Raw genomic sequence first — 9,977 nt, forward strand, 5'->3', positions numbered from 1 at the left:
TCTCGCCGGCTATTGTAAGGTGCATTGTCTAAAACCATGACGCTACCAGCTGGCAACTTCTGCAGGACGTCATTGAACCAGCCCTCAAAGCGATTGCCGTCCATTTCTTCCTGGTAGTCGCCTGTCTTTTGGCCTCTGAATATATCCAAGCAGCCGTCGACGAAACCATCCTCGCTGCCGATGTGCGTCACGATCAGGCGCTGACCTTTCCCAGAAGGTTGTTTTAGACCCGTCGTCAGGCCATTTGCTCGAGCGAACAGGCGTCCGCGCTTCTGCACCACGGTGTGTGTCCACACGATCGACCGAGTGTGTCCCGCCGTCACCAATGTCTCGTCCAGGTCGAAGATATTTCGGCCTTCCGCCCAGTAGCGCTCCACGTCACGGAGGAAGCGATTCCGCCAGTCGATGATGTCATCCCGGTCGATAAGCAGCGAGTTGCGGCTTCTCTTTTCGTGCTTGAAGCCGATATCGGCAAGTAGGCGACGCACAGTACACCGCCTTAGTGATGGGAGTTCCATACGCTCCGAGAACTCGGTAGTTATCTTCTCGACCGTCGGTATCTCGTTGCGGCGAAAGAAATCGTGCACACATGACCTCAGCGCGCACAACGTGAAGCTGTAAACTTCGCTCTGCGTCTCCTCTTCTCCGCATTGCGTGGGCGCTTTTGCGAGGGCGTCGTCAGTTTGCCACGCGAAAAATGAGAAGCTTTAACTTCCTCCCTCACCCTGAACACAGTCCTTTCGCTCACAGTCCTTTCGATGTCGGCGACAAACTTGCTGGTGTCCTCCACGCTGCGTTCAGGCTGCCTGTTACGCCAAAACGTGTAGCAGTGGAAGATCATGTTGCGTGAATCGCTGTTCAGGATGTGGCCGCTCTTGTTCTTGCTGCGGCTCCTTGGTGGTGTGGTCATCGAGGTGACACAAGGCTCGTTCGGCAACAAAGGATCGCGTTCCGATGTCACCTCGCTGGGCTCCATGGCGGAAAACTGGCACGGAATGCCGCGCGTGATCGTGCGCGAACTCACGAGATCGCAGGTTCGAACTCATGAGATCGCAGATAAAAAATATAATTACAAATAAGACCAACACATAAAACAATAAGGCTGTGTAAACACACAAAAAGTGTATATGAATCTTATGCTATTAAGCCAGCGACTGCTACGCCCGGTGCCGTCGATCTTGCTCCGTAGCAGACGACGCACAGCGTTGTAGAAGGCACGGAGTTATTTTTCTCTCGCGATCCGGCATGTGCAGTAGCATTTCCGTCATGATAGTTTTGCCAAACCACTCGTCAAGATACCCAAATCTTATTTATACCGAGAAATACGTGTTTTAGAAGTAGTCACAATTTTTTGAGCGGGACTATTTCTTTAGTCGCGGAGGAATTGACTGCTGCGCTTCGGTCAACTGGGCGGGGCCTCCGCCTGTCTTCTAAAGTTGTACCCGACTATAGTGACTACACACTAGCGGCAAAACTAAAACCCCTTGATGTTAGAAAGTAGCGACACGCTTTGATCTACGCCGCAACACCCTCGCCGGCGCTGTCAACCTCCTCTTTTTCTACTCTCTTTTGCGGCGGCAGCGCATCCGCCACGCGAATGACTGCGGCGCGCGATACTACCCCGTCAGGTGATCCTGACGTCACTCAAACGGCGCGAAACTTGCTTTCGCGCGCCTTCAGTTTCTCCCGCCCGCCATGCGCTGTCCAAGTGGTGGTCGCCCTGCCGCTCTGAAGGTGCGTTTCCTTGTTTTCCCGTCTTTCCTAAGACTCTGAGCTTCGTTCTCCGTGGAAATGCCTTGCTGCTGCGCTTTTCAATGCAGCAGCAGGGCAGAGAAAGGGCTAGCATTATCTTCTATTTCCCGAGGAGAACGGAATGTCGTTGGCCGGTTTCGTGGCTCCATAACATCGGGAGAAAAGATTTCGCGCCTTCCGAGCACGTCGTTCTTTGCGAGGTGAATCTTACAGCTTTCCTTACATTTGTAGGTGAAGTTGCCTGGAGATTTTAATGCTCTTTGCACAGCCGGACTCTTTGTTCAGCCAATACAGACACCTATATCTGTCCATATAGTATTTTTTTCAAGTGAGTCGCCTAACTTTTTTGTTGACTCTGCGTTCAGTGACAAAGCTATTTTGTGTTATCGCGCGTGCGTTTGTTTTCAAATGTATGTAATTTATAAGTTAATTTCTGTAACTCCTATTCTGTAATGGTGTGTGCGTGCGTGCGCGTATGTGTGTGTGTGTGTCTGTGTGTATGCATGTGTGTGTGTATGTGTGTACGCGTGTGCATGTATGGGTATGTATGTCTCTGTGTGTGTGCGCGCCAAGGAGAAATACTTTGTAGTTAACGTGGTACTTTCTTTTTAACTACCCATTGTTCCGGTCCGCAACCTTCGGTGCCGCCTAGATCATTCTGTAGTTCAGTGCCGTCAGATACGAAATACTGGTAGCGATTTTCATCATGCGAAAAAGCGTGAATAAGTATAACTTTGTTGAATTAAACCAAACAATTATCGTTCTTCCTGCATATATATAGGCATATAAACTTGAGTTGGTTAAGCGAAAGTATAAAAATAAGTCAATTAACAACCACTCAATGTTTTCTTGGCAGCCGCCGTGAAGTAAAAAGCCATACGCACGGAGGCGAAGTTACGTATCTGGCATGTATTATTCTCGCATGTTCATAACGTACAAGGCACGTGCTTCTGATAATCTCCCTCAATTCTGATAAACTTGACATATTGAAGTCTGTAAGTTAATCATAAAGTGCCACAGTCTTAGAAGTTTCCCTGTGAGCAATCAGCCTTTTTTTATAGACTTAGGGTACTCCCACAGGTGATGGAATGCAATTTCTCGTCGTTTCATAGTGACGGAACACAGGCGCCTGTGTAATGTTTTATGTTGGCTGTTTCGCAAACACAGCACGTATTTTGCACAGTGGCATTCGTACAAAGGCTTTTGGCCCACTGATTTTGGCGAATTTACTTTAAGTAAACTATCACATTTCTTCTTGGTTACCTTCTCTGAGCCTTTTAAGACCCAGGATTATGAACCCAATTCTCGTTTATACTCTACGCTGCTTATATTATACGTGCCCAATACACCTCCGCGTTAAGGTCAACCAAAGTGGCGACGTAGAGGCAAACAGCTCAGCCTCTGCTTGGCACTAATTTTTCGGAGCGCTTGTATTTATTGAAGCGTCATCAAAAAAAATATCATGACGTTCTATCGGAAGCGTACTTTCGTCATGACAGTTTCACAATGGTTAAATTCCCATACAACGCTTCAAAAGGCCGAATAAACAAGCGCGCGCATTGATGCTAATGCGGCTGCAGCGAGCCAAAGGACGGCTCAGCGTACTGTGCGCACCGCGCCCGCCCGGGGAGGGGGGAAATCCGAGGAGAATTGAGGAGGGATCGCTCCTGAAGCTCTATTCTACACACGCATGGCGGCCGCCATTATCCTCCATGTTGACTCTCTCATTGACTGTCGAAAGGTCACGTGTTTTGAAATTTGTGCCGGGAAAGGCAGTTCTGCAAAATGCTTTTGCAAAATGCGATTTTGCGTTTTCATCAGAATGACGAAACGTGACGTGGAGCTGCAAATTGTATCGACTAATAGTTTTTTGTGGTCCTTGGCACGTATATTGCGACTTTAGCGCTTTAAAAAGAAAGTGGACGGTAGCGTGCGAAAACCCGTGCAATGCATCTGCAATTTCGCGAATATGTGATGGCGTTCCAAGATAGCCGGCATGTCAGCTTGTTGATTGGCTGAAGGAATATCCCGTGAAGAGCGTCACAGAAGGAGCCGTTTCGTAAACGTCAATTTGACGTTGCGCTGGGCCGCCATTGCAGAGATTTTCCGCCATAATTTGTGGTGCGACGAGCCGCGATAATTATGGTAATAAGCGGTCATATGCAACGGTGGTCGAGAGGCATGCGTATCGACGCATTTTCCCTGTCATTTGGTGCCATGGAAATCTTTTGTTCACAACGCGTGCTCATAGCATTTGCATCGCTCTCGGGTGGTGTTGGCATTTGTGTTTTGAACCATCATTTTTATTAAAAACACGTTTATTTGAAATAATATTGGCTGAAACTCACAAACTTTCTGCAACTTTCTGCACTTTACACTACTGTGCTTGTATTGTAATCAGTATTAATGATGTTTCGCGTCATCAAAGGCTATGACAACGGCGACTTTTTAATTTATAAAAAGAAATGAACGCAAGGCGGCGCCTTTAAGTTTCCTCTCACGCTGCGAGTAAGCAGCGAAGTGAACAAGAGATGGCAGTGCCAGCGCTTGCGTCACGCAAGCGGATGCCTGTGGCGCGCGCAACGCTATCGATGATATTCGGCCGCTTCTCAGCCAGACGAGTCGGGCTGAGTTAGAGCACTGCACGGGCTCGGGCTTACCCGAAAGCCCGGGCCCGGCCCGGCCCGTGGGCCGGGCCGGGCCGGGTAGAGGAGTTTTTTCACGGGCTCGGGCCGGGCTCGGGCACGGCGTGTGCTTTTTGACCCGGGCCCGGGCCGGGCTCGGGTTTTTTGACGCGGGCCCGGGCCGGGCTCGGGCTTTCTGCGAGTTATTCTCGGGCTTCTCAACTCTGAAAAACATGTATTTTTCGGTCTCGGGCCGGGTTCGGGCCGGTTTCCAGTCGGGCTCGGGCCGGGCTCGGGCTTAAGGTAAAGGGGTGGCGGGCCGGGCCGGGCGGGTAACGTAGATTATTTCCGGGCCCGGGCCGGGCCCGGGTCTCGCCATAAAAGTTTTGATCGGGCTCGGGCGGGCCGCCCAATGTAAAAACGGGCCCGGGCCGGGCCCGGGCCGCAAAAATCGGCCCGTACAGTGCTCTAGGCTGAGTCATTCGCGTTTCACGAGATAGCGATAACGCGGCCTAGAGCGTGCGCTCATCATCACGGTAGGTCGCTTATGTTGTCTCAAGGTAGAAAGCAAGAGCGTGGGCGCCGATATACGATGACTCATTCCGTGAGGACAAGCATCCTAGCTAATGAAGCAGACGACAGCTTTTGCGCATGCAGACGACGGAAGCGAGAAACGATTTTGATGAAATAATCGTACGCTTTCAGCTAGCTGCTTTATTTTTGCTGGGGAGGAAAACTGTTTTGCTTTATCAAGAACGCTAGGTGCAATGCCTACATTACAGTTTCTAAGGCGAAATATTCGTGCACTATACACGTCAGTTACGTGCCGTCTAAAACGGTCAAATTTGCGTCACGTTACGAAAGCCAATTGGGGCTATCGGCGCCATTTTGTAAGCGTCACGTCTGCGTCACGCCTCGAAGAAAATGGCCGAATGTCCAGAATAGCGGCTCTGGTAGGGTCGCCATTCTAGCCAATTTAGCTCTTGACTGATTATTTTGCGGTTTGCCGCGTTACAGTGTACTAGAAATTCTAGTTCACTATAGCCGTGTGCTGCGGTCCCGCGGATGAAGAAGACCAATGAGAGCGACCCGCTTCCGTGACGTGCGCGCGGGAAACTGGTGTCATGCGGACCCGCCCGATCAGACGTTTCGTACTCGTGTCCGGTGTAAGACGGAAACTCGTTTCGCACTATTGACCCTTTTCGCGGAGCAGTTTGCTCTAGAGCAACGAGATAGCGCTTTCGGCGGCGCGCCATGCGCTGCCTCAGCGAATGCGCACGAATACGAAACCACTACTGCTTCTGCCCTGCTACTACGCGATCAGCTGTGGGAAATGCAAGTGGGTGTTCGCTAATGCACTGTGCCCAATTCATGCTGCAAAATGTGTAACGACAAAGGGAAGACGTGTGCGGTAGTTAGCTGCAAAAATAGTGATTCGCATATTAAGGAGTGGAATCAACCTGTGTCGCCGCTGCTACATAAGGAATGCCTGTGTTGTCGGCCCTTCGCGATGCACGGCTTTCCTTGAGGAAAAAGGAGAATTCATCCGACAGCGCTGTAAAGCTAACCTCCAAAGAAAGGACTTCAACTCCACAACATCAGCACTTAACAGTGAGTCCCGCTCGTTACAAAAGGAAGTAACGTCACTTACTGGCATGGTAAGTTTCTCGCACGTTATTTACACGCATCTACCCCTACTCGCACGCAAACTTGCACGTACCCTATCGCCAACGTATCAATAATATGTGAATGTGCGCACACTTGAATCAATGTGCTGAAGCGTGAGTGACAGCGACTACACCAAGACACGAATGTTGGAAGCTGAACATTTGGTGACGGTCCACAGAGTAAGCGACGGACTAGCGATTATACGTCTTTGGTACAAGCTACCGCAAATTACAGAACATTTACATTCCAAGCTTTGTGCGCCGCAAGAACAAATCTATCGCAGTAGGGCACATAGGCGAGCGCGATTAGGCTGAAAATAAATAATCAGATAGTAGCCTCACCTAGGAACTTCGTATTACTGAGTCGGAAACATGACAAGCCGCTGCTTCAAAATGTTTGCCAAATAAAGAACGAGAACAGTGATCCTGATTTAATTCATAAGTGGGAAGTTTGGACAGCTTGCAATACATTTCTAGCCTCGCTTTTAGTACAAGCACTTTATACGCTGCTCGCGCTGTTTGGACAAGGCGTAATGAGCTATGAAAGCACTTACATGTCCTCTAAAGCTGTGGCCAAAGCTTCGTGTCGTCCACAAAGTCACCGACTACGATATGCGTCGAAACGGAGGTTTGCTGGGCCGCACCGGCGTCACGCGCTTGCATTGTAAACACCGAGGCAACGGCGGCAGCAGAGGCAAGCAATGAATGCGTCACCACGTGATCAAACATGGCAGCGCCCATGGGAGCGGCGGGAAAAGGGTCAATAGACGAGGCAACCTAAAGTTTGCCTGCGCGGCACCAGCGCCGCCCACTCCCCTGGCGGAAGGATGGAAGTGTCGAAGGTCGCCGGCGGGCCAGCGCGCGCCCGTGTTCTCTACGGCGTGAGCGATCGCGTGCGTTGTTTTCGTGACGGCGAGCGCGACCTCATCAACCAGGAAAGGTGGCACGCAATACTGCTGTGTTGTTGATTGCCACAAGAGCCTCGAAAAGTCGAAAGCCGCCCGTGAAGTTCTACAGAATTCCGGGGAGGTGGTACGAGGAGGACAGACGACAAGCGTGGATAACTGCAGTGCGCCGAGTCAACTAAGTCACCTACTTTCGTATTCGCGTGCAATATCACAGCCGCTCGATAAAAGCGCAATAGTAATATGCCTGTATTTAGCGCATGGCCGTTTGCTTAGACGTGTCGCGTAGTTGAATCGTACAGTGACATCCGCCGTGTTAGCTTAGCGGTAAATGCATACGTGTACCGCCGCTAAGCTCGACGATGCGAGCTCGATTCCCGGCCACGACGGCCGCATTTCGATGAGGGCGAAATGCAAGAATACAGTTCTTACCATGTACTTTGATTTTTGTGCACGTTAAAGAAGCCCCCGTGGTCAAATTTATTCCTGAGACCCTCCATTACAGCGTGCCTCATAATGATATTGTGCTTCTGGCACGTAAAACCTACGAATTTAATTCATTGTACTGTTCGTTCACTCGCGATCGGCAAAGACTGGCTCAAGATAATTATATCCTTTTTCCAAGCGCTGCAACTCAAATTCCTAGTTGTACAGGCAACAAAAGGGGCCGGGCCGCACGTTACTTGTCTTTTGTGTGGCGGCAATCCGTATTTAATGCAAGCTGCGGTCATCACATGCGTCGGTAAGCGGCAGATCGCAAAGCAGCTGCCCAAGGCGCGCGCGTTATGTTTGTTGCTTGGCCATGCTTTCTGGGTTCACAATATCCAAGCATGTTTTAATGTAATTGCCACCTCGCACATTCTTCCTGCTTCACTCTTCCCGCGAAGAATCTTCGTTTCGTGTAGTAGCCGGCCATCGGTGTGAGCTTACTTTTAGCTGTGGCGGGGCATTCGCCCGACGAGAAACTAGATTTGCTTTGGTGAGGCATGTATCGCTAATTCTTGCGCTCGTGCTGCTGGTCCCAAGGTAATCGCTGGTTACCGTGACCTGGGTTCATTTGGCGGAGCAGTTTGTACGAGTGATTTCTCATGACCAGTGAAAAGACACCTTGCTCAATAATGACTCTAACATCTAACATGAGTTGCCATCACTCTAACATCTGCATTGAATAAGGCATGATATACATTAAATATTTATACAGCATGATATAAGGCATTATGCACATATGTAGTACTTACATCACCAATTAATTTTATTGGCTTACTGGTGCCTAATGCATGTGTTCTTTCTGCTCCGACAGTGCTGATACCACGTACTCCCTGGGAGCCAAAATGAGAGCAGCCGTGTGTACGCGCCCAGCGACCAACGAAACCAACCGCAATCGTCACCGTCTCTGCACATCTCTGCAAGCATGCATGACCGCTTTGTGACTGCATCATAGAGAAATATAAGTGACTAAATTGCTCAACTCGGTGTGTACCTCTAACTCGATGTCGTACACAATATTGTTGGACACCTCCGACGCGCACATGGCTTTCACTGTCACATCACCGACCACAATTTGTTCAACACCACGCACGTGTGGAAGCAGACGCTCCCCTTTCTTGAGGTTGCCACCACGAAAAAAAGCTGTTGGCGTCGGCAACCGTCTTGAAACCGCACTGCAGTCTTTGCATCGCTGTTCAGCAAGCAGGCGATCTTCCGCCGTCGAAAACGGAGCGCCGTGAGCACGAGCAGCGAAGGAAAGCGCGGGCGAAACAATGTAAACAAAGCGGAGACTGCACCACGGCGCGACCGTTACGGTGGCTAGTTTATTATCTCCTCTACTAACAAGGTATGATATGCATTAGCTTAACGCTGGTTATGTCAAATATGCGACCGGTAATTGCGAAGAAAAACGCCCGCTTCGAAACCCGCGGCACCAACCGCCGTGCCTCCGCGCCCGGGGAGCGATCTTGCTGTCGACTGCAGCGCCGCCGCTGTTGTCATGATTTCTTGCAACACTCCGCCGCCGCCGTTGCTCTCACCTCCTCCTTCTAGCCACCATGCGACCGCGCTGTTTGAAATTTCCACATTGGGGGCGCTACCAGGAGGCGTAGCAGCGCCTTCAGGCGACCGTTTTCTTGTCTATCGTCTGCACGCGTACGGTGGCTAGCACGCGTCAGCTCCCGGACAGAGCTGACGGATAGTTCGAAAAGAGGGGAGGAGTGCATGTTGTCAAGTGACTGCCGCACCGGTGCGCCGCCGGTTAGTGTGGCAGCTCTGCCGCAGCACGGCCGGGCTCGACTGGCGCGCGCGCTCGCTTCTTAAGCCCCAACCACAGGCATGCGTCGGCACGCTTCCGCGCGCGCCGACAAGCGAACGCGCCGCTTCGCGTCGGCTGGAGGAAAAGGGCGCGCAACCACAGGATACTAGCTCTGACGCGTGCCGGCGCTCGCTTCTCGGCTGCGGTGCACTGTTGCTTGACCATTTTGTCTTCAACCGTCCAAGTGCGGCCTAAAACAGCCTTCTGTAAACTGAGCTTGAAACAATAAGTCAGTGATCTGTATGCTATTTTAGATATAAAAAAACACGTTTGATGAATGAATGTACGCCGGCCGCAACGGTTTCCTTGAACATAACTGCTCAAGCTATCGACATCAGCGATTGCGTTCGCGTTGTCGTCTGCAAGATCATTTTGCAAACACCTGCACGAGCATGGCATGTCACATCAATAGCTCTCGTACGATCTCTTTTTTTTTTGTAGTTGCACAGCCAACTATGTAAGAATTACCTAAGAACTACGTAGGAACTACGCAAAGTATCAGTGAAAAATCTGTATTATAAATATAATTGTGCTTGTTGGTGCATGAATGAAACGCGTAAGTGGGTTCTGAGAAAATTAGCAAATAAATAAATAAATAATTGAAACACTTGTGGCGCTCACAAAGAGACATTTCGAACAGCCAAAATTTACCAGTTTCGTAGCTTGTCTCCTGATTCTTGTTTGTCTAATCTTTCCCATGGAACCTTTAATTTTTCTAGGTTGT

Source organism: Dermacentor silvarum, chromosome 1 (genome assembly GCF_013339745.2).
Source record: "Dermacentor silvarum isolate Dsil-2018 chromosome 1, BIME_Dsil_1.4, whole genome shotgun sequence".
Taxonomy (NCBI): domain Eukaryota; kingdom Metazoa; phylum Arthropoda; class Arachnida; order Ixodida; family Ixodidae; genus Dermacentor; species Dermacentor silvarum.